The sequence below is a fragment of the Dipodomys merriami genome, unplaced genomic scaffold (assembly GCF_024711535.1).
Source record: "Dipodomys merriami isolate MVZ:Mamm:240054 unplaced genomic scaffold, mDipMer1.0.p SCAF_5, whole genome shotgun sequence".
In the NCBI taxonomy this organism is placed as follows: domain Eukaryota; kingdom Metazoa; phylum Chordata; class Mammalia; order Rodentia; family Heteromyidae; genus Dipodomys; species Dipodomys merriami.
Genome location: NW_027206068.1, coordinates 40389665 through 40412628, shown reverse-complemented (window position 1 = coordinate 40412628; position 22964 = coordinate 40389665). Strand labels below are relative to the sequence as shown.

General features: G+C 38.0%; 1 protein-coding gene across 6 annotated transcripts in view; it reads left to right on the top strand.

The window, feature by feature from the left end:
- Mterf1 (mitochondrial transcription termination factor 1) overlaps positions 1-22964 on the top strand; it is a 219588-nt gene that overhangs the window by 147863 nt on the left and 48761 nt on the right. For all 6 annotated transcript variants that reach the window (XR_011366918.1, XR_011366920.1, XR_011366919.1 and 3 more), the window contains one exon: positions 3694-3758. The gene's annotated coding sequence lies outside the window, so the exon portion shown is untranslated. The remainder of the gene's footprint in view (positions 1-3693; positions 3759-22964) is intronic.

The following is a 22964-nucleotide window of genomic DNA, read 5'->3' as shown; positions in this document are numbered from 1 at the left end:
TGATATAGTTGTGGCCTTCTCTTTGAGATGAAGATATCACTACCAGTTCTTGAGGGTTCAGAACACTTTTAATTTGAATGAAATACATACATTTCTCTAGTCTGGACCAGTCTTTAAACATTTTAAACAAGTTTCTTTGCCTTGTTGTTGTAAAATGATAACACAATATATTAATAGTACTGGCAATAGTATGTAGTTCTCTTACTATCTTAATTTGATTTAAGAATAGAGTAAAAAGCCTTCAATTAAAGAGGAGGGTGGATAAGACAAGCGAGATCTGAGTGTGTCCATGACCTCAGAATTCTAGAGTCCAACGAAGTCGTTCATTCTCTAATCAAGCATAGAGTGAGCACTGAGAAATACAGGTAATAATGAATGTCAAGGTCCCTGTCTCATCCGTCTGGTGAGTATTGAGACATATGGAAACAAGGGTATAGAACTTTGGTTTGGGCTGATGAAAGCACCCTGGAAACAGACATTGGCAACGATTATTCAGTACAGTGAATATCGTAAATGCCACTTTATACTTTAAAATTATTAAATTGATGAATTCTACATCCAGATATTGTTTTAGAAAGTGACTCTATGCAAGCTAGATTGGAATGTTTGGAGACCTAAGATGGTGACTCAAAGTTGCAGACTACAGCACTGCATTTGTGAGGGGCCATGAGAACTTAAACTGAGTCAGTAGTGGGGATATAGAGGAGAGAGAAAGCAGGCTTGGGTTATATAAAGTGTTGATAGTGAATTATGGGGGGGGGGGGGAAGAAAGGAGTCTTAGATTGTGATTTGAATTTTCCCTTAAGCACTAGGAAAATGAACATACCAATTGCCAATGTAGCGGAAACAGCATAAATGTGGAGAGGGGTTTTCTTTGAAATACGCTCTGTTCTCTAAATAAAGATCTGTAAGAGGATTTTTGGTGATGATTTCTTACCTCCTAGACTTTGCGCTATTTCTTCCACTCAGAGAGCCCCTTCCCTCAAGAGCTATGGAAAGCCTTCTCACATTCTTTACCAGCCCAAAGTAATCTGTTCAGTGGCTCACTCAGAAAATTTTTCTTCTGAGAAGCCACAGTTTTCAAAATGTGGATGCTGGAGTTACATTGTATAGGTTTAACTTTGACCTAACTACTTTATTTTTTATATATATATTTTTATTGTAAAGATACTGTATAGAGGGGTTACAGTTACATGAGTAAGGTAATGAGTACACTTCCTATTGAGCATTGTTACCTCCTCCTTTGTTTTTCTCCTACCATCCCTTTCCTTCCCATCTATTTTTTTAATTAGTTAAAAGGAGCTCATATTAGCAACTATGTTGAAAGCTTATTTGACTATTAAACAATGTATTTTCTTTCAAAAAATCTGTGACAAAATACATCTGTGACAAAATATTCGAGATGAACAACTTAAAGGAGGAAAGATCTATTTTGGGCTCATGGTTTCAACTCATAGTCATTTGGCCCCATTCTTTTTGGGCCAGTGATGCGGTAGAACCATCACAATGTGTAGCAGTGGCACAGCAGTGCTGCTCATGTCCTGGTGGTCAGGAAGCACAGAGAGCAAGGGACGAACCTGCCCGAATGGGCTTCCTCCTCCTGCTCTTGCTCTACCTGGGCCCCAGTCTATTGGATGGTGATACCCATATTCAGGACGGGTCTTCTTCCCTACATGTCTCCTCACCCTGAATACTTGACTAGTCTCTAGGCATCTCTCAATTCAATCAACTTGACAATCAAGATTAACCATCACCTGGGTAAAGCAATTTGGACAGTGTGAGGCACACAGTAAGCATTCAATTTTTGGGACCAAAACCTTCCTACATTGTTTTGCAGTTAATTGTGTAAATGTCTTTTTCTCTGACTGTCAACTCTTTGAGAGTAGAAATTCTTAAACATTTTTTTTCTGACACCAAATATAAATGCCTTACAAGAATTTATTGATTGGTCTACAAATCTGTATTGTTTTTGACTATAGAGTTTTCTTGGTTAAAGCAAGCTGCACATTTCAGTCTATATTGTCCTCAGGCTTGAATCACTACCTAGTATTTTAAACAATTTTAGAGTTTATACTTGATGGCTAAGACTTGTTGTCGCTCATATTTATAGTGTCCTTCTTGCTGGATATTTGGTTAGGAATGCAACCACTAAGTACCTCAATTTTTTTTCCTAGTGGAAGTACAATCTTCTTTATGACCTGGTTTCCAAGAATGGTGAAAATTGAGGACTTTTTTTTCTTTTTCTTTTCTTTTCTTTTTTTTTGGGGGGGAGGGTGGTCCGGTTGTGGGGCCTGAACTCTGGGCCTGGCACTGTCCCTCAGCTCTTCAGCTCAAGGCTAGTGTTCTACCACTTGAGCCACAGCACCACTTCTGGCTTTTTTCTTTTTGCTTATGTGGTGCTGAGGAATCGAACCCAGGGCCTCATGCATGCAAGGCAAGCGCTCTACCACTGAGCTGCCTTCCCAGTCCTGAGGACTTTTTTTCTTTTCCAAAGAACATTAGTACATATTATCTTGGGTCTCATAACCTCTTCGTTTTGTTTTTTTAAGTTTTGTACACTTTTTATTGTAAATACTGTACAGAGGGGTTACAGTTACATGAGCAAGGTAATGAATACATTTCCTATCGAGCATTGTTTTATCTACTTCCCTGACACTAATCCAGCAAAGAGGCTTAGTGTCCAATTGTCCACCCATACGATGATAATGTGGTCTACTAATTTTAGGTCATGCTTTCCCAATTTAATGGTAAGTTGATCTGTCAATTGTAGTTAGGCTAGTCAATAGCAAATAGAACTTGTCATCTTTCTAGTTACACCATGCCTTCTATATAAATTCAAATGAGTTTGTTTTTCCAGGTAACTTAGCTTTTCACTCACAGGTATCCAGACTATTTTTAATTATATGCATTAGAATTTTTCTATAATAATGACTCCTTTCTCTGCTTTTTAAGCACAATATTTCAGATACCAAATGCTTTACTGATATTTCATCAGTTCACAACCTAATTAACTTTTATTAACTACTCTATCACATGCTACATATGGAGGTCTCAAAACTAATTATTTTAATTCCAATTTCAGTGCTGTACTATTACGTCTCATGGACTGGAGATATTAAGGAATGTAGGAGTGCTTATGTGTACACCAAATATTTCTTAGCTGCTTTGTACTTTTAGGTTTTCATTTGTACTCCTTTACTCCCCTAGCTTCTGCTTCTCTGATCTTTCAGTCACTCTGTTGTGCTGGCTGAGCATTGTAGTCCTAAGTATACATCCAGGAGCTTATTTGTGGGGCTGCTGAAGATAGCTAAAAAAGCACAGATATTTCTCTGAGAGTCTCAGAAAGACCATAGAATAGCAGAAAATAACTGAGGATGAGGTCCATAGGCAGTGGGCTTAGGAGAGCATAAGGAGCCAGGCTCTGATGGCTTATACCTGGAAACCTAGCTACTTGGGAGGCTGAGATTGTAAGGATTGTAAAGGCCAGCCCAGGCAGAAAAGTTCACAAGACCCCTTCTCAATGAACAGTTGGATATGATGGCACATGCCTGTTATATGCCTACAGCCTTATGTAGGAGGGTTGTATCTAGATAAGCATTGGTAGGAAGTGAGAACTTGTGTCAAAAATAACCAGTAAAAATCAGAGCTGGAAGTGTGGCTCAGTGATAAAAGTACTGTCTCTCTAAATTGTAGGATCTGAGTTCAAAGCCCATTGAAACCAAGAGTGAGCATGAGAACACATGGAAGTCAGCAGCAAGGTATATGATATTTTCTTTTTTTTCCTTCCATATATATATTTATTGTAAAAATACTGTACAGAGGGGCTACGGTTACATGAGTAGGGTAATAAGTACATTTCCTATCAAGCATTGTTACCTCCTCCTCTGTTTTTTTCTACCATCCCTTCCCTCTCCACCTCCCCAATTCCTGCACATCCCCCCACAAAGTTGTAAAGTTTGTTTTCAACATAGTGTCAACCTTTATTGTTTCAGCATTTTGTTATTTCCCTTCCCCTTGCCAAATTAGAAAAATATATATACAAGATGCAGGGCGCCAGAATCAAATACAATGAAAACAGGGGTTATACCATGGGGAAGAACATACACAAGAAACAAAAAATTGCATGGTACATTATAAATACATTAAAAACAACAGGAAGAAGGATAAAACCACTTGTGTCCCTATCTTGGGGTTCATTTTGCTTAGCAGTATATGATACTTTCTAAATTGGAGCAACTCAACTGATCTATGTGTAGCCAGCTCCTCTAGATTTAAGAGATCTAAATTTTCATATCTATACAAAGCAACTTTTTTCTGGAGTTATGCCACTAAAGATAGGGCTGAGGCTAGTCATGAACCAACTCTGCTAACTACCATTTCCTGATGCTCCCAGTGTTTTTCCAGAAACTCTTGTTTCTACCTTCCAGTGTGCCATAATTACTGATAGCTTGAAAATATTTGCTATTAATTCTTTATAGAAATATATGTGATATACCAAACTTCAAACTCTACTATAAAGCCATAGTAATCAAAACAGCTTGGTATTGGCATAAGAACAGACCTCAGGACCAATGGAATAGAATTGAAAACCCAGAAATGAACCTACAGACCTATAGCCATCTAATCTTCGATAAGGGAGCTAAAACAATAGAATGGAAGAAAGACAACCTCTTCAGTAAATGGTGCTGGCAAAATTGGCTAACTACATGTAGAAAACTTAAGCTAGATCCTTATATATCACCCTGCACCAGAATCAACTCCAAATGGATCAAAGACCTTGAACTCAAAGCAGACACTCTGAAAACATTACAGGATGGAATAGGAGAAACCCTAGGTCTTCTTGGCTCAGGCCGAAATTTTCTGAATAGAGACCCGGAAACACAACAAATCAAAGAAAGGTTGGACAAATGGGATTGCATAAGGTTGCAGAGCTTCTGCAGGGCAAATGACATAGCTAGCAAGATCAATAGAAAACCCACGGATTGGGAGAAGATCTTTACTAGCCATACAACGGACAAGGGTCTCATATCTAAAATATACTTGGACTCAAAAAATTAAACCCCCCAACAACAAATCCTGAAAGAAACAACTGCCCAATAAATAAGTGGGCGAAAGACTTAAAGAGAAACTTCTCTGAAGAAGAAAGAAGGATGGCCAATAGACACATGAAGAAATGTTCAACATCCCTAGCCATAAAAGAAATGCAAATCAAAACAACATTGAGATATCATCTCACTCCAGTTAGAACGGCAAAAATCAAGAACTCTAACAACAACAGATGCTGGAGGGGATGTGGACAGAAAGGAACTTTACTTCATTGTTGGTGGGAATGTAAACTTGTTCAACCACTTTGGAAAGCAGTATGGAGGTTCCTCAAAAGACTTCACATAGAACTCCCCTATGACCCAGCAATCCCACTTTTGGGCATTTACCCAAATGTTTACAAACAAGACCATACTAAAGCTACCAGCACAACTATGTTTATTGCAGCATTATTTACCATAGCTAAGATATGGAACCAACCCAGATGCCCCTCAGTAGATGAATGGATCAAGAAAATGTGGTATATATACACAATGGAATTCTATGCCTCCATCAGAAAGAATGACATTGCCCCATTTGTTAGGAAATGGACAAACTTGGAAAAATTATATTAAATGAAGTAAGCCAGGCCCAAAGAAACATAGGTCCCATGGTTTCCCTTATTTGTAATATCTAGTATATGTATGAGTCAAGCGGAAAAGGTCAGATAATGTGATGTCAGGAAAATGAACCCTTAGATGTGTATTTTAATGTTTTTTTCTTTCATGCATGTGTTTCTAACGAATTTATAAGATTATCTCTTTGTTGCTTTGTATGTCCCTCCCCCACAGTATAACCCCTGCTTTCACTATATTTGATGTCAGTATAACTTGTGGAGGAGATGGGGAAAAACCAGTTGTTTAAGGATACAGGTGGACCTGTTGCAACAATGAGAAGTACAAGTTGTCATGTCCAAAATGACCTTTACAATGTCGGTGGGGGGGGGGAGGGAGGAAGGAGAAGGATTGGGATGGGGGGAGGGGGGAGGCTGGGAAGGGATGTGAAGGGTAAACAAAGGAGGAGGCTGCAATGCTTGGTAAGAAATGTATGCATTATCCTGCCCATGTAATTGTAACTCCTCTGTACAGTATGTTTACAAATAAAATAAAATTAAATTAAAAAAAATATGTGATAACTTTTGGTCTATTTGTAAACTACATGAACTTCAGTCTGTTGACTTTATAGTTTCTCTTTTGATGATCTGTTTCTGTTGTTTTGTCCTTGACTATTGGAGGGATACTTGTGATCACTGATAAATGACTTATCATGAATTCCAACTAATATGATTTTCTTTTTTTAAGGAATATGCATTCAGTTTGTTTAATGCTTTCATTTTAAGGACATTTCTTTCATGCTTTAAAAATTACAACTTCATTTTCCTTCATTTTCTTTCAGGAGTTTTAACAAATAGCCATTAGTATTTGCGGTCTTTTATTATTCCAAGTGACTTTTTGGATTGCTTTCTCTACTTCATTGCAGAATGTTGTTGGGATTTTAGTGGGTATTATATTGAATTTGTAAATTGTTTCGGGCAGTATTGCCATTTTCACAATGCTAATTCTTCCAATCCAGGAGCATGGAAGGTCTTTCCATTTCCTTAGTTTTCACAATAGAGGTCCTGCACATCTTTGGATAAGTTAATTCCTAGGTTTTTTTTTTTTTGAGGCTATTACAAATGGAGTTGTTTTCTTGATTTTAGTCTCAGTCTTGTCATTGTTGGCATACAGAAAAGCTAGGATTTTTTGTGGGTTGATTTTATACCCTGCTGCTTTGCTAAAGTTTTGGATCAGCTCCAGTAGCTCGGTGAAGGAATCTGTAGTATCCTTTAGATACAGGATCATGTCATCTGCAAAAAGGAATAGCTTTAATTTTTATTTCCCTATTTGAATTCCTTTTATGTTTTTATCTTGCTTTATTGATTTTGTTAGGAATCCTTAGCAGGAAGAAGAAACTTCAAACTCTATTACAAAGCCATAGTAATAAAAACAGCTTGGTACTAGAACAAGAATAGGCCTAAGGACCACTGAAACAGAATAGAAACACAGAAATGAACCCACAGGCTGTAGCCATCTACTATTTGATAAGGGATCCAAAAACGTAGGTTGGAAGAAAGATAGCCTCTTTAACAAATAGTGCTGGTAATATTGGCTATCCACATCCAGAAAATGGAAACTAGATTGTTATATATCATCCTGCACTAGAATCAATTAAAATGGATCAAAGACCTCAATGTAAGGCCAGAAAGTATAATATTACAGGAAGTGGGTAGGGATAACACTAGGGCTAGGAGGCATAGGTCTAAACTGTCTAAGTAAAGATTCAGAATCACAACAAATCAAAGACAGACTGGAGAAGTGATATTTCATCAAACTGAAGAGTTTTTGCCTGGCAAAACACATACCCAACTAGCTAAATAGAAAGCTCACAGATTTTTGCCAACTATATATCAGACAAATTCTAATCTCCAAAACATACTTAGAGGTAAAAAAAATTACCCTCCCCCAATAAACCCTCAAAGAAACAACAAGCAAATTAATAAATAGGCTAATGACTTAAAGAGACACTTCTCAGAAGAAGTAAAAATGGCCAATAGACACATTAAGAAATGTTCAGCATCTCTGGCCATAAAAGAAATGCAGATCAGAACATTGAGATTCTACCTTACCCCAGTTACAACAGCCCAATATTAAGAAAACTGACAATAACAAATACTGGCATGGATGTGGCCCAAAGGGAATTCTACTACATTGTTGGTGGAAATATAAGCTTGTCCAACAACTTTGGGAAGCAGTATGGAGAGGTTCCTCAAAAAGTAAACACAGAGCTACCCTATCACCCATCAATTCCACTACTGGCATTTATCCAATAGTGCACAAACAGGCAAGAATTTATGTATATACCACAGAATTGAAAAATATAAGGGATGAGGTAGATCAAAAGGGTGTGAAGATGTTGAAGTGATGACACAGATCAAGATGCATTTTTTCCTACATAAACTCCCTTGTTAAATGGCAAAAAGTTCAATACTTAACCTAAAGTTAAGATACATAAGGGAAGAGATAGGTTGGGAGGGGTGGGTGAGAATGTTGAAATGGGTGACATTGATCAAGAGGCACTGTATTATAATCTGCTTTGGTGGATGGCAACTCCTTTGTACAATTACTTAAACATAATAAAATATTTAATAGCTGTTAGTGACACTGATTTAGTCATTTAAAATGCTCCAAAATGGAGTTTTACAGGCATGTGTGCATTAATTACATTTATCTCAGTAAAATAAGATGCTTAGGTTCCCTCTTTTTAATCTAGATGTGGTAGTAAACTATATAGATGTGGTATTTGTAAACTCAATACTCAGGCGCCTGGGGCAGAAGCATGTCCAAAGCCAGCCTGGGCTACCTAGTAACACCCTTTCTCAAACATACAAAATACACATACATACATACACTCTTCATCCATTTCTCCTTTGTCTTAATCATTCTCTTTCCATTTCCTCTCTTCTAATACTTAAACTTATTATACTCAGCTGCTACCTTCTCTTCTGTCCATCCTCTGGTATTTAGTTAGCACTTGTTACATCGTAAGTGCTCCCACAGAAACTTACACTCTAGTAGGAAGGACCAAATATACATAAATTCTTAACAAAATCTAGCAAATTTACAAAATACAAAATGTATTTTGATCTTCGCAATGGAGAGATGATTCCTGATTTAGCGCACATAATAGCAATGACTATGGCACAAAAGAAATCACTAAAGAATGCAGTTCCGAACATATCAGAATCACAATAGGTAAGGTTGGGGAGGTGTGGTGGAGACAGAACCTGGAGTGCATTAAAGCTCAGGCTAAGAACTGAATCCCATCACCTTCTCCATTCTCTACTTTGAATGAGCCCAAGAGCAAGTGGGAACATTGCCAGTGCTGGGAATCGGGAGCCATGGACCAGCTAGATTTGAATGGTTAGAACAGAATCTGTGTTGAGTCATGAGCAGAGCATGTTGTCAAAAGTGACAACTGACTGCATATTCTGGAAGGCAGAGGCACCTGTAGGAAGTCAGATGCATCTCATCAAAGCGACACCAGTGGAGGCCAGAGCAGATATTTAGGTGGGCTGATGCCTAGGCAGATAATTCAGAAGCCAAGTATGCCTTTACACTTTAAGATTTACCACCCTTTACTCTACTTACATTCACAGTAAATTTTGCCCCTTTCTTGTCTTTGCTCCTCTCATCTTTACTCTTCCTACCTTTTGTTTTCCTTATAGTATTATGCACTATGATTTTTTTTCTTCATCTAACATGGAGCTCTTTGGCCAGCTCTGTCCAAAGCACTCTTCCCTCGTCTCTGGTCCTGGGGTAAGAGGATTCTTGGCTCTTAGGTGGATGTGCATGGGCAATTCTGGGGAGTCCCTCTGAGCTACTTCCTTGTCTTTCTCAATTTAACTCTAAAACGTATACTAATGGCTTCAGAAAGCTCATTCTTGATTTTGATGGCCATTATTAGCTTCTAGGCCTGGCCAATTGTGATAATTTCTTAGATTGCACCTACTAGTTTTTACAGTTCTCATCAGGTGAAATGCTCTTGCTGTTCTTCACTTGTATTAATCACAAAGACAAAAAACCAGTGTGATGAACTCCAAAACAATGCTAGGTTATTATGTTCCCAAGAGACAAAATATCCAGTCCTGGAGACATTTCATCACAACTAGTTTTAGGGAAAGGATGTTGGCACCCAACAGAGGTCAAGAATTCTGGGAAAATTCTCAAAATACACAGGAGAATTGCCAAGCCAACATAACTCAATATTACTGATATTGAGAAACCCTTACAATAGGGTTAATGAAAAACAAATTCAGTTGCAATCAATTAGGAAACATAATGGAGCAAACTTGAGATGGCAAAAGGTAAGTATGCCTGCTTTAATAACAACAAAAACAATTTGTGCTCTATTGAGTACTTATGTTTACTTGTTAAAATTATATTAATTAGTTTCTTCATCCTTTGAAACAACTCTGTAAGTTTAATAGTAATAATATCTTGAAAATAAAGAAAATGAGACATAGATAATAACATGATTCTCTTAAGGACTGTAGCCAACATAGATTTATGGATTTTTTAAAATTCAAAGCAAAAAATAAAGCAAACAAAAGAAAAATGAAATCTGAAATATTCCCCTTGCCTCCCTGAGAATGTCCCCCCTAAAAAACTCCACAGGGCTTTACATTGTAGCTATAATGGCAGAAACTGGAGCTATAATGGCAAAATATAAGGAAAAGAACCAAAGCTGCTGTCACAAAGAAAGGATTCTCCCAGTTCCCTATTTGGTATTTAAAAATAGGAGAGAAAGCAGCATAGCTTGAATCTGAGATAATGCCTTCTGCTTTGTGAATGCTCTTACAGTGCATTGCCTTCGAAACAAATTGGCCCTCATCTACAAAGGTTTCTTTTTGTGCTCTTGCAAACTCATTTTTAATGGCTTGTGTGGCATCAGTTGTGCCCCTGAGCTGTAATGAAGCACGTTGCAAGTCACCACACATGACTCAGAAATGAATCTCATGGAGAGGAAAGTGTCTGAACATTAATAGATTTTAATCCAAGGTAAGCAAACCTATTGAGCCACTACCATGAGCCTTAAAAAATCTAAATGTCATGAAATTTTCAGCAGTTCTTCCTTCGACTGCAAATCAGTTTTGGTCGTGTGACAGTCAGGTAGGGATCAGAAGGCAAAAAAAAAAAAAATTCAAATGTACATAGCTGCCCAGGAGCACACCTTCAAGAGTTTACAGGCACCATCCAGAAAAAAAAAAAAACAAAGAAATTATTGATGGAGCGCAAGGGAAACTGGAGGCTGTGTCAAACAGGCATCTGAAACGCCTGTAAGTGGGGAAGACATCTTGCAATACATTTGATCCTGTCCTCAATACTTGAGGTGAAGTAGTGGGTGTTGAAATCTAAGGGTCTCTCTTATGGAACTCCCTTTTTGGCTTTCATTGAGGTGAAAGGCAGCTTATGTATATTCTCCCTCATTCCATTGATTCTAACCAATTCACTGATTTAATTCCTAAGCAATTATAAACTTTCTTTGGCATAGTACCTTGACAGGTTTTGAGAGATACTTAATCATTCAGGAAACATCAGGCTCTGAATACTGATGCAAACCAAATTTGTTTTTTAACTGTTGAAAATTTCTGCATTTGAGGGAGTCTGGGGATGAATTTTGTATCTTCTTTGTCAGTCAGGTTGGTGACAATGAAGTGTACAGAGAAACTCAGGGCCTTACCCTCTGGGCCCTTGAGTCCAAGGCCGCTGGTCCCACTTCCAAGCTTCTTGTAGATGTGTTAATTGCTGTAGTGACTAGAAAGATGCTCCTAACACTTGGATAGAACTTCTTCTCTCTCAGGAAATGCAAAATGTGTCCCTAGTCACAGTGCAGCAGACTCAATTAAGCTAACTTATAGAAATGCTGAGGTTTTGTAAGGGAAAAATTTAAATTGAGCCATATATTCAAGTTTGCACCAAGAAATCTCTGCAAGGCATGATTTCAAGGGCTTTATGACTTTAATGCTCATAAAATACCATGAATAAGGTTCTCTCATCACATCTGTTTTAAATGAGGAAATAGAAGCATGGAGATGCTAAGTAATTTGTCCAAGGTCACCCAGCTCATGGGAGGTCTAAGTGTAATTTAAATCCAGGCTGTCTTTGGAGCCTTTGTATGCTCCTAAGCATCTACTATACTCCCTCAGAGAAAGTAGCATAAATATACATTACTTAATACTGAATTATAGATAGAACTCTTCTTCTTTATTGCATAAACATGTGAATCATTTTAAGCTGCTCCCAGAAAAAGCTCCATGTGTTTGAAAGATTTTGGTTCTACTTGACTATGTTCCATGTCTGTATACAAATGTTCTCTCTCCCCAGTCTTAGAAGCCTTATGATAATGAGGTGTGACCAATATTTTATGAAAATTGAAGCTACAGATAAGTGTTTGACCATAGCCAGAAGTCCTGCTACCGTGGGACATAAATTGGAGAGTCAAGATAGAGAATAAAACAATGTTGAATGTATTTTAAAGCTTATCATACTATGCAGTTAGAGCAGACACTAATTGCCTCACTGATATATTTCCATCTTATAGCTTTGCAAAGTAGTGGTTATAGAAGGAGGAAGATTCGGAAGGCCTGAGATGATGATTCTTCACTTTAATGTTCTTATGAATCTCCCAGAGATCTTGTTGACATGTAGATTCTATTTTTTGGTCTGGGATAGAACTGGGAATTCTATATTTCTAGCAAACTTTTAGGGATTGCTGAAGCTGCTTGTCCATAGATTGAGGGCAAGTATCTGCACTTGACTACCAGTATCATGGCCATAGCAAGGAATGTGTTAGAAATGTAGATTGTCGGGTTTCATTCCAGGCCTTCTGAATCAGAATCTACATTGTAATGAAATGTCCAGGTAATTGATATGCATGTTAGTGACTTTAGAAACAAGTAAGTTATTAAACACACCTACAAATGAATTGGTTACGATGGGAAGGAAGACAGATATAATGTAAACTTCTTATTAGAAGTTTCATTCTAGTCTTGAAAACATGTTTTCTTTGTGATCGTGTCACCTTTCAAAGTTCATTTGTAAAAGTTTGTAGAATTTTTTCATTTTAGAAGAATTATTCAACTCAAGTTGTTTCCCTTTATGATCTGACTATAATCAAACACTTGAACATTTAGCATTTAGGAGAACAGTGAGATTATTTCCCATCAATCTGTTGCAGCAAGTGCATAACCTGAGTGACATTTCTAGTTGTTTGGAAATGCTGAAGTAAGTTAGAGTATGCATAAAGGAGACAGAACCCTTGACATAGTAGCTTTGTATTGAGCTTTGTCGGTTCAAATCCCTAATCTCCTCAGAATTAGTGATGGGACTTCAGGAGAATTATTTACTTTCTCTAATCTCATTGAGAATAATATCTTTGCCTCTAAAGGAGCATTGACTCCTTGTGAGCTCTTGAGTGGCACACAGTGAGTGCCTGGCTCACGATTAGCATTTAACAGATGATAACTATTATTCAGGGATTATTCTTGAAGTATATATCTATATTTATGACCTATAAGAATGGTGTTATGGGACTATCTTTTCTTCTTAGAGGACTTCCATGGATTCTACCAGGCTCCCTGGAGGCTTAAATGTTCTTCTCTAGGTCTGGAAGCTCAATTTTTCAAGCACTAGCTTTGCTTTTGTGCTGAACATATAGTATTGGGATTTCATAGGCTTTCTTCCTCTTATCACTCATACATTTTCTAAATCGATGATTTGCAAAAGTAAAAACGATTCCCTTCAGTAAATATTTGTGAGGCAGATCTATCTTCCCATTTTTGAGCAGGGGCAAACACTCCTTTTAAGCCTAGTGTTGAGAAGGATGATGGTGTATTGATTTGCTGCCTGCTACTTGCTCCATCACCACATCAGCCAGAAGAATGGAATTATTCCTGCTCACATATGTGGGCTTTTCTTTGTGTTTGGGTCTGAAAACCAACTCCAGGCTACTTGTATTCCTCTTATTGAATAATAAATGAAGATCAAGGTCTGTTTGGCTCTGAATACAAGCCAACTTGAGTGTGAGTTAAATATCAAGGCCAACGGGCCTTTTTTCTTTTGTTTCGTTTTCTTTTTTTTTTTTTTTTCCAAACATGTACTGCTTTCCGATTAGCTAAAAATCAACTAAACAAAAGCAGCAACTGAAAAAAATAACTCAAAGCACAAATGATTTAGCCATAAAAGAATATTCTCTTTAGGGACTTTGGGTCCCAGGCGGTGTGCATCTGGATGCCTTTCGTGTTGCAGAACTTCAGTGCTAAGGGCTGAAAACACGTACATCCCAGCTCCCTCTGCTATCGATTTTCCTCACACTGATTTACTGTGTGGCCTCTTGGCATTTCTCTACTACTGCTAGCAGCTCAGCTTTGGCCCCAAAGGGCTTTATTTAATGAAATCAGGGCTTATACTGTGAGAAGGCTGCCCCAGGAACTGAAGTTGAAGACATCCCAATGGAGAAAACATCAAGACAAGACTCATGTGCAGATCTGTCGAGGGGCTGGCATGATGATATGAAGCCTTCACCAAGGCGTTCGTTTTAAAAAGAAGAGGGAGAAGCAACTTTCAAATGATTATAGAGAGTCAACAGAAGCTTGTATTACTGAAGATAAAGTGCTCCCATGAAATATGCACAGAAGTTGCACTGGGAGAGGGACTCAGAGTGTGGGGGGAAGGGGTGGGAGGGTGGGGGTGGAGCAACACAGAAAAATTCCGGAGAAATCTCTCTCCATGTGCATTGGAACCTGTTACAGATAACCAGGGCCTTTGGGGAGAGTTAAATGGGAGTTTGTTTTTAAAATAAACTTTGATTTTAGGACAGTTTTAGATTTACAGAAAAATTGTGAAGATACTTGAGAGAATTTTCATATGCTCTATGCCTAGTTTCCACTATTAGAAACATCTTACAGGGCTGTATTATGCATTACAACTAGTAAACTAATGTTGACATGTTCTAATAAAATAAAAGCCAATACTTTATTCAAGTTTTCTGAGTTTTCACCGGTTTCCCTTTTGTGTTTCAGGCTCCTATCTATATCACATTTAGTATCTTGTCTCATACTCTTATCTGATATTTCCCCAAACTTTCCTTGACAACTTTGAGTAATATTGTACTACATTAGCTATTTAGTAAAATGTTCCTTAATTTAAGATGTAGGATTTTTTTTTTGGGGTCCGGTCGTGGGGCCTGAACTCTGGGCCTGGGCGCTGTCCCTCAGCTCTTCAGCTCAAGGCTAGTGCTCTACCACTTGAGCCAAAGCGCCACTTTTGGCTTTTTTCTGTTTGCTTATGTGGTACTGAGGAATCGAACCCAGGACCTCAGGCATGCAAGGCAAGTGCTCTACCACTGAGCCACCTTCCCAGCCCTAAGATGTAGGATTTTTCTCATACTTTTCTCATGATTATACTGGAGTTATGTGTTTCTTGAAGAAGACAGAGACAAAGTAACATTTCCATCACAGTATCTTAGGAGAATATACTATTTACACGAGTTATAACTTGACCAGGAACAATTTATTTATCTTTTGCTATACTAGGGTTTAAACTTGGGGCCTGTACTTGCTAGAAAATGTTCTATTACTTGAATATATCATAGCCCTTTTGTGCTAGGCTGTTTTTTGCTTCTCACAAAAGAAGTGGTTAAAAAAGATGAAGAAAAAAAAAGAAACATATATTCCAGTTGCTAATTAATGAGTCACCCTGCAAAAAGAACTATCTCCTATATACAAGGAAAACTTGAAACCAAAAATCTGGAACTGATTCACCCAGCTCACCTACTCAGAAATGAATCCTCAAAAAAAGAGGTATAGGAGTATATTAGTTACTTTCTACTTATTTCTATGATAAAACACCCACCATAAAAAAACTTAAAGGAAGGGAGATTTAACTTAGCTCACAACATCAGAGATTCTATAGTCTTTGGCTCTATTGATTCTGGGCCCATGCTGAGAAAGAGCATCATTGTGGTGGGGAGAAGAGAGCTGTTCACTTCATGGTGGACAGGAAACGAAGATGTGGGAGTTGCTGGAGACCAGACATAACCATCAAAGTCACACATTCAGTGACCTACTTCCTCCAGCTAGGCCCTACCTCCTGAAATTTCCAGAAACTCCCAATACAGCACTAGCAGCTGGGTACCATATGTTTAACCCACAAACCTGTGGGAGGCACTTTATAGTATAAGAATATTTTTCAAATGAATTGTGATTGTTCCATGGTATTGATCTTCATAAGCTGACTGAAAAATAAAATCAGGATACTCCTAAATATTTACACTTTCATTATGTAAGTCCTTTTCCTCAGCATTGTTAAAGACTTTGTGTAGTAGGAATATTGTATTATTAAGCTCTCATGTCTCAGATATTATATTTGAGGTTTCCTTAGCAAGATGAGATAATGCTTTTTCCATGGAGGTTCCAAAGTGACACACTGGAGTAGCTGGAGTGAAGAAAGAAGGAGTAATATGTATTCCTGACTCTGCAATAAACAACTTTCGGAGTTCTTAAAGGTCTCTGGAATACTTCTAAAAGGAAGTATATTTGCAAGAGATGCATTAATGTTATTTCCTCACAGTCTTAGAGGCTCAAGGTCAGAGATGATGAGATCAAGGGTTAGTAGAGTTGGCTTTTATTTTTCTTCATTTTTTTCCTTTCTCTTCTCTCTCTCTCTTTTTGAGACAAAGCGTCAACAGTTTGAGGCTGGCCATGAACTTGTGACCAAACCATTCTTGGGGCTGCCTTGCTCTGAGTCTTTGTTCCTTGGCATGTAAATGGCCGTTCACCAATTAATTAATTGTATTGCTGTATGTCCTTTCCGCTGTGCCTGTCTCTGTACTAATTGTCTTCTGAAAGGATGATTGATTAGGGTCCACACTTATGATTTCATTGCCACTTTAAAAACTCCATCTCCAAACACAGTCACATTCCGAGGTACTGGGGTTAAGAGTTTCAATATACAACTTTTGTGGGAACGCACTTCAGCCCATAAGAGGGAACATAAACTATTAGGCACAGAGGGACCGTTGGTTCTCCTCCTTTCCCCCAGACTTGGTTTCTAGGCAGACATCTGGGATGACTGACATTTGAGGCAGACTGTGGCTGGGTTATTTGAGGGGATTATAAGAAGGAGAAAAATGTGAGAAGGTGCACTTCATGTGGGGAGAAAACGTGCTGTGTAATAACAGCTTTGTCAGAAGTCAGTTTCTGGAAGTTACCTATGGTGTTTGCACAGCTGTTCTGTCATTGTCCTCGTTGGAAGCCTGAAGGCTGATTTCTTGGTGAATTTTCACCTAATTTCCTTTGCATCTGCCTTATAAGGGATAGTTTCATTCCTGACTTAAAAAAAAAAACCTATGTCAGCCCCAAATGCTGATTTATTAATGTAGAATGACAACTTTAATCATGGGGGGAGGAGGGGAGAAAGGGGGCTTGGCCCCTAGGCCAGCGAGTGGTTTCCCTGCTGGCAAAGTTAAGTAGGAAGCTGCTTTATCATAAGAGGGCAGCTTGGTGAGCTTGCAATCAGGCCAGAAAAGTTAGTTACCAGATTTGACATTCCTGTGTTCTTTTTATTTTATTTTATTTTTGTGCCATCCTACAACTTGACCTCAGGGTCTGGGCTTTGTCCCTGATCTTCTTTTTGCTCAAAACTAGTGCTCTACCAGCACAGGACACCTACACTAGTTGTGTGCACTACTTACCTAGGGCCCTGATTCTGCCCCGCCCCCCTCCCCCCATGTCCATTGTTCCCTTGGGGAATTCCTCATTTAGAAGAATCCAGCTTGGCCTTTTCCTCCTCTGAACAGCCCTTCCTAGTTTCCCCAGATGGAGAAGGTTCTTCTACTTGCTTATTCTGTAACACTTACGTGTCTGTTCTTCAGTGTTGTGATTATGTCTTTGCCTGCCAGTTTTTCACTGAACTCTCAGACACTTGAATATAGGAACTTTATTTGCATGGGAGTGGTCACTGTTCCACAGCTACTTGACTACTATGGTAATTTACATTATGATCTGCTTTATATATGTGTATATATTTGTTTCTGTTTTTCTTGCTTTGTACTTTAAAACACTTTCCAGTAAGCTGTTCATAAAATATAACCCTATCTTCAAAATGCTGAGGGTGAAAAAAAAAATGCTGAGGGTGAGATAGGTGGGCACAAGTATTAGAATAAAATATGTTTAGAGGTTGAGTGACCTATATATTCTCAATTAAATGCACTTTCCACCAAACCCAGTGGTCATTCAGACTGTCTTCTTTCCTGTCATCTGGCTATCCCAATCCTTGTGCTTCACCATTCTTTTTCCATTGGTTTACCCTCAAGGAATGAGCCTTTCATCTTCATATTTCTCTTCCCTCAGACACTCTCTGAATGCAGGTCCAAAGGGACCTTGCCAGTCCTGTCTTCATGAAGAGAATCCTATACTTCACAATCTCTCTCCTGCTTTCTGAACACCTATTTCTTCTTCACACGTCTTCCTACCAATATCTAGGTCAAATTCCTATTCCTTCAGAGGTTTAGTATTCAGAAGAAAAGAATATGATTACATTTAATTTATGTTAAGATGTTAATGACCTCCTAGGAGTGTTTTCATGTTGAGTGAAGCTGCTACATCTTACCATCAGTCTCTCTCTTTCTCTCTTACTCTGGCTCTTACTCTTGCTCTCTCCATTTCATATGTTTAACTGTGTTGGCTTTAAATTTGGTAAAACATTTTGGCATTTAGAAATGATTTAAAGATATTAAAAAAAGAAATTTCTATACCTTGCAGTCCAGAAGCTTCCATGAATCACTTCTTCAGATGGTAATAAGTTCTTCAGATGCAAAATTCTTCAGATGGTCTGCAACAAGTCAGGATAACCTTTGGGGAGACAAAGTGCTTCACAGATGAGCCATTAGCTTCTGGGTCTAGAGAACAAATCTGAAGGACCTTTTCCTATCTTATAATTAAATACATTCTGCAGCTTGCAGATAAACATGCTGATCTGACAGTGAGTTAAGGAGGTTTATCAGCATTCGTGCACCTGCAGCGTTAACACCAAAAGACATGACTTCATTAAAACTCACTGTGCTTGTGAGAACAATGAGAAATGGTCCTAGGTGTAAAAAAGAAAGACACTACTAGAAGGCAGCTTTAAGCTCATCTTTGAAGGGATGAACTCATTCTATCCGACATGTCCAGCTGTGCAAACAGCATCGCAGAGTGAGCTGCAGTTAGCTGTACTAATACACCAGATTAGAAGAGAGGCTGGGTCACATAAAAATGAGGCAAATGCTTAATATACTCGAACACTACGAATGCTGCACAGAAGGGGAATAAGAGCCCCAGAAGTGACAGAAGATACTTTTCTAACTTTCATGAAAGGAGGTTGTATTTTCAGGACCTTCTAGGAATATTTCTTTTGCCAGTGACTTTTTGCCTTTTGAGGCCAGTGTTTCCTAGGATGAAAAAAAAAAAAACAATACAAAACATCAATCTCTCTCTTTGACAAAAAAAAAAACCCTCCACAGGGAAATAACAAGGTTGCCACAGTTACCATCATGCTTTCATGAAATCTCAGAATGAAGAAACAATGTCTCTGTGTGTGTGTGTGTGTGTGTGTGTGTGTGTGTGTGTGTGTGTGTGTGTGTGTGTGTGTGTGTGTGTGTGTGTGTGTGTGTGTGTATTTGGACAGAATAGAAGGGTGATGTAGTCAGAGTGACTGACATTAGCACCAAGATACTAAGATTGTAGACAACAGGGACCCAGGGTCGAAGACAGTAATGAAGGCATACAAAGGAGCAGAATTGTGGCTCAGAAGTCTTAACAAGTCTTAACAAGGCTCTGCCAGCCTTGACTGAGGACATGTTGGTAAGAATGGATTCTCCATGTGATTCTTTCCTTAGGGAGCGTGGTGGGTCTGAGTAGAGCTTGACTGGGTAGTTTCTTTATGGAAGGAAAAATGTTTTGGTAGAGAATCCAGCAAACCCTGAACCTCTGTAGGTGCATCTGAAATCCTCATGACACTGCCCTAAACAATGAAGAATGGGAGATTCCATAACACCTTCTTTCTTATTTACCTAAGACCTCAGGAGTTATCTTTGACACTTTTCAATAGTACTAGAGTTTGAATACAGGTTCTTACACTTGCTTGGATGGAGCTCTGACTTTCTTTTTGCTGGTTATTTTATAGAGCCTTTCTGTCCAGATTGGCTTTGAATGTTTTTAGCGCTCATATCTCAGCCTTCTGTGTAGATAGAACTATAGGCATGAGACATGGGAGACCTGAAATGTTTTTGAATAGAGTAAAATGTGTTCTCTACTGATCTTAGGAGCTGAATGCTGTAGGTTTATCATGTTTCAAATTCTTTATGGACTGAATTTCTTTGAGAGGTGGTGTGAAACATTACTCTTCCATCTAGAACATACACAGTCAGAAAAGCCTTAGTACACAGTATACATAAGTGATGTTAGCAGAACTTCTGAATAGTTCACTGCAGTCAATGATCACAATTTTCCTTTTCTTGTTCATGTTCCACAAAATTTATACCCTTGTCTTTGCACATTTGGAAGAATGATGGCAAGAGCTAAGGCAATCTGTTCATAAAGGAAGTTTCCTTTGGTAAGATGTGAGCATGAGACAAAGATGGGGCAAAAGATACAATTTCATATTGTGATGATTTCAGTGATTTAAAAAAATACAGAGGAATTATCTTTCATTAATAACATGTATGAATATTTGTTGTACATTCCTTGAATAATGTTATTTGCTTCTTTTGCATACCTTAGCACAATACTCAACTTGTGAATGTTAATGTTCAGTCACTGGATTAGAAAATATAAATGTGAAAAACCCATAAGTAGTACAATATTTAAATATGGTCATGAATTTCTCTAAATCATATAATACTTAGTTAACTCCCTTGGCTTATCTGTTTCATGCACCACAAGTGATATAGCTCAGGATTTATTGGCACATTGGTCAATAAGTTACTGAAGTTAATCTTCACTTAATGAATAATCAGCAAGGGATATACACAGATGACAAGTATTCAATTTTCAGAAATCTCTTGCCCAATCTCTCTCTCTTCTTTCTGTCTTCCTAATTATTGATTTAATGTATGAGCCCCTCCTCCCAATCCTTCAGCCAGTACCCTTGAGAGCTCAGTCTTTTAAAGATGTTCTCATTAGAGTCAATAATTCACCATGGCATATTATATAGTGCCCCGAATACCTATAAAGCTGTTCTTTCATGTTGTACATCCTGGGGTGCTCAAATAATTAATTTGACTAGCTATAAAGAACAATACCTTCTATTGTGAGGGTTAAAAAATGTGCTATCCATAGAGGCAAATACACAGACAGGATCAAGAAACAAGCTCTGCAGGAGAGTTTCTCAAGAACATTTTAATGTTGGAGGCAGGTAGTTCTGTTCTTGGCCCTAGATGAAGGTATGAAGTAAAAGGCAATTGTGAGATAGAATTAATCATTTAGCAATTGATTGTTAGTATTTTTGGGGGGCCTTTTCTTCTTGAGACCAAAAGAACTCTTAAAATAGTGTATTTGGTGGTGTTAAAAGCTTTTGTTTGAAATAAAGTATTCCAAAGATATAAACTTATTTTGATTTACAACTGTTAAAATTTTAACATAAGTGTTGTAGGGAAAATTCAATGCTTTTGTGAGTACCAGGGTTTGAACCCAGCTTCAAGCTTGATTGCTGGAGCCATGCCTCTAGCATAGCTTTTTTTGAGATTCTTTTTGAGATGGGATCTTGTGGACTTTTATGCTCAGGCTGGCTTCAAACCATGATCCTCTGGGTCTCAGTCTCCTGAATAGCTAGGATTACAAGCATGACTCACAGGCCTGAGGCTGAAAGTTACACACTTGTAATTAGTTCATATTAATGAAGGCTATTCACATCTCCATTTGGCTATTTCTCAAAAGAGACTAATAGTATTCACATTAACATTTGAATTAGTTCTAAATAGCAAAGTATATTCCAGTTTAGGCTGTGGTAAATGAGTAACAACTAAATAAAAAATAACTTTTTAAACTTTTATGGTATAGTTAAGTGTCAATGGTCCCAGATTCATATTCTAACTTTGCCAATATCTAACCAAGTGGTCTTGAGTAAGACACCTAAGTTAGCTCAGACTATATAACGAAGATTAATTTCTCCCAGATCTAATACTTTGTATTTCTTGGACTTCCAACAAACAAAATCACTCATCCATTGGAATAAAAAAAGTCAATGCCCATAATATTTTTCATTGAATAAATTCTAGGGAGATGTTTATCAGAGTCAACCCATGGATGAATTGTTGTCAAAATAGGTATATTCCTACTGGTTAAAATTTTTGCTTTATTGACAGCTGGCTTAGGAAACTCAAGTTGGATTGTATTAATTTCTAGGTTACAGTATGAAAACTTCCATTGGAAACTGCTTCTGGAAGCAGTTCTAATGAAAGGAAAGGAAGGCAAATAGAAAAAAAAAAAAAAAAAAAGGAAGGCGTTAGGTGCCAGTGCTCATGTTCCTAACTCTAGTTACTCAGAAGACTGAGAGACATGGTTCAAAACTAACAGAGGAAGAAAAGTCCTCAAAATTAAATCTCCAAAATAATCAGAAATAATCAGGCATGGCTCAAGTGGCAGAGCATATGCTGTAAGCAAGAAAGTAAGAACAAGGCTACGTCAAACCCCAGAAGAAAAAGAAAAAAAAAGAAGGAAGGAAAGTAGGATAAATCAAGAAAGGAAGAAAAACTGAAGAATGCAAGGAAAGAAAATAGAATATAAATACCAGCAAGAGGACAAAATGTATTCTCCCAGGCACCAAAATTGCCAAAGCACATTACTTGTAACCACCAATGGATAGCTGAATCTGAAAACAGCAGCCACGCTCCCTTTTCCCATCCATGGTTACATTTTGAATGAAAGTAAAGGCCTGAAAAATATGAGACCTAGTAGTTTTGTTCCCCACGCTTCCCCACCCCCACCCCCTCGGAAGAAATAAGTACCACCTCAGCTGAGTGATAATTATTTTTCTTGCCACCAATCAGGTAGTAAAGACTAATTACAGACAAAATAAAAAAGAGGCTACATTTCTAGATGTTTTATACATCCAGTTTTGTAGTGTGGATTAACTTGGTACTCTTGTTAGCCATGGTTTCCTGCTGTGGATAATATAAAGTCTGTCTTTTATAAATGGAACCAATCCCTAAGTTTAACACTGCAAACTTAAGCAACAAGACAAGTTTTTTTTTCTTGCACATTTTATGATATTTGTCAGTAAAACTCTTAGACTTTTAGTGATGTG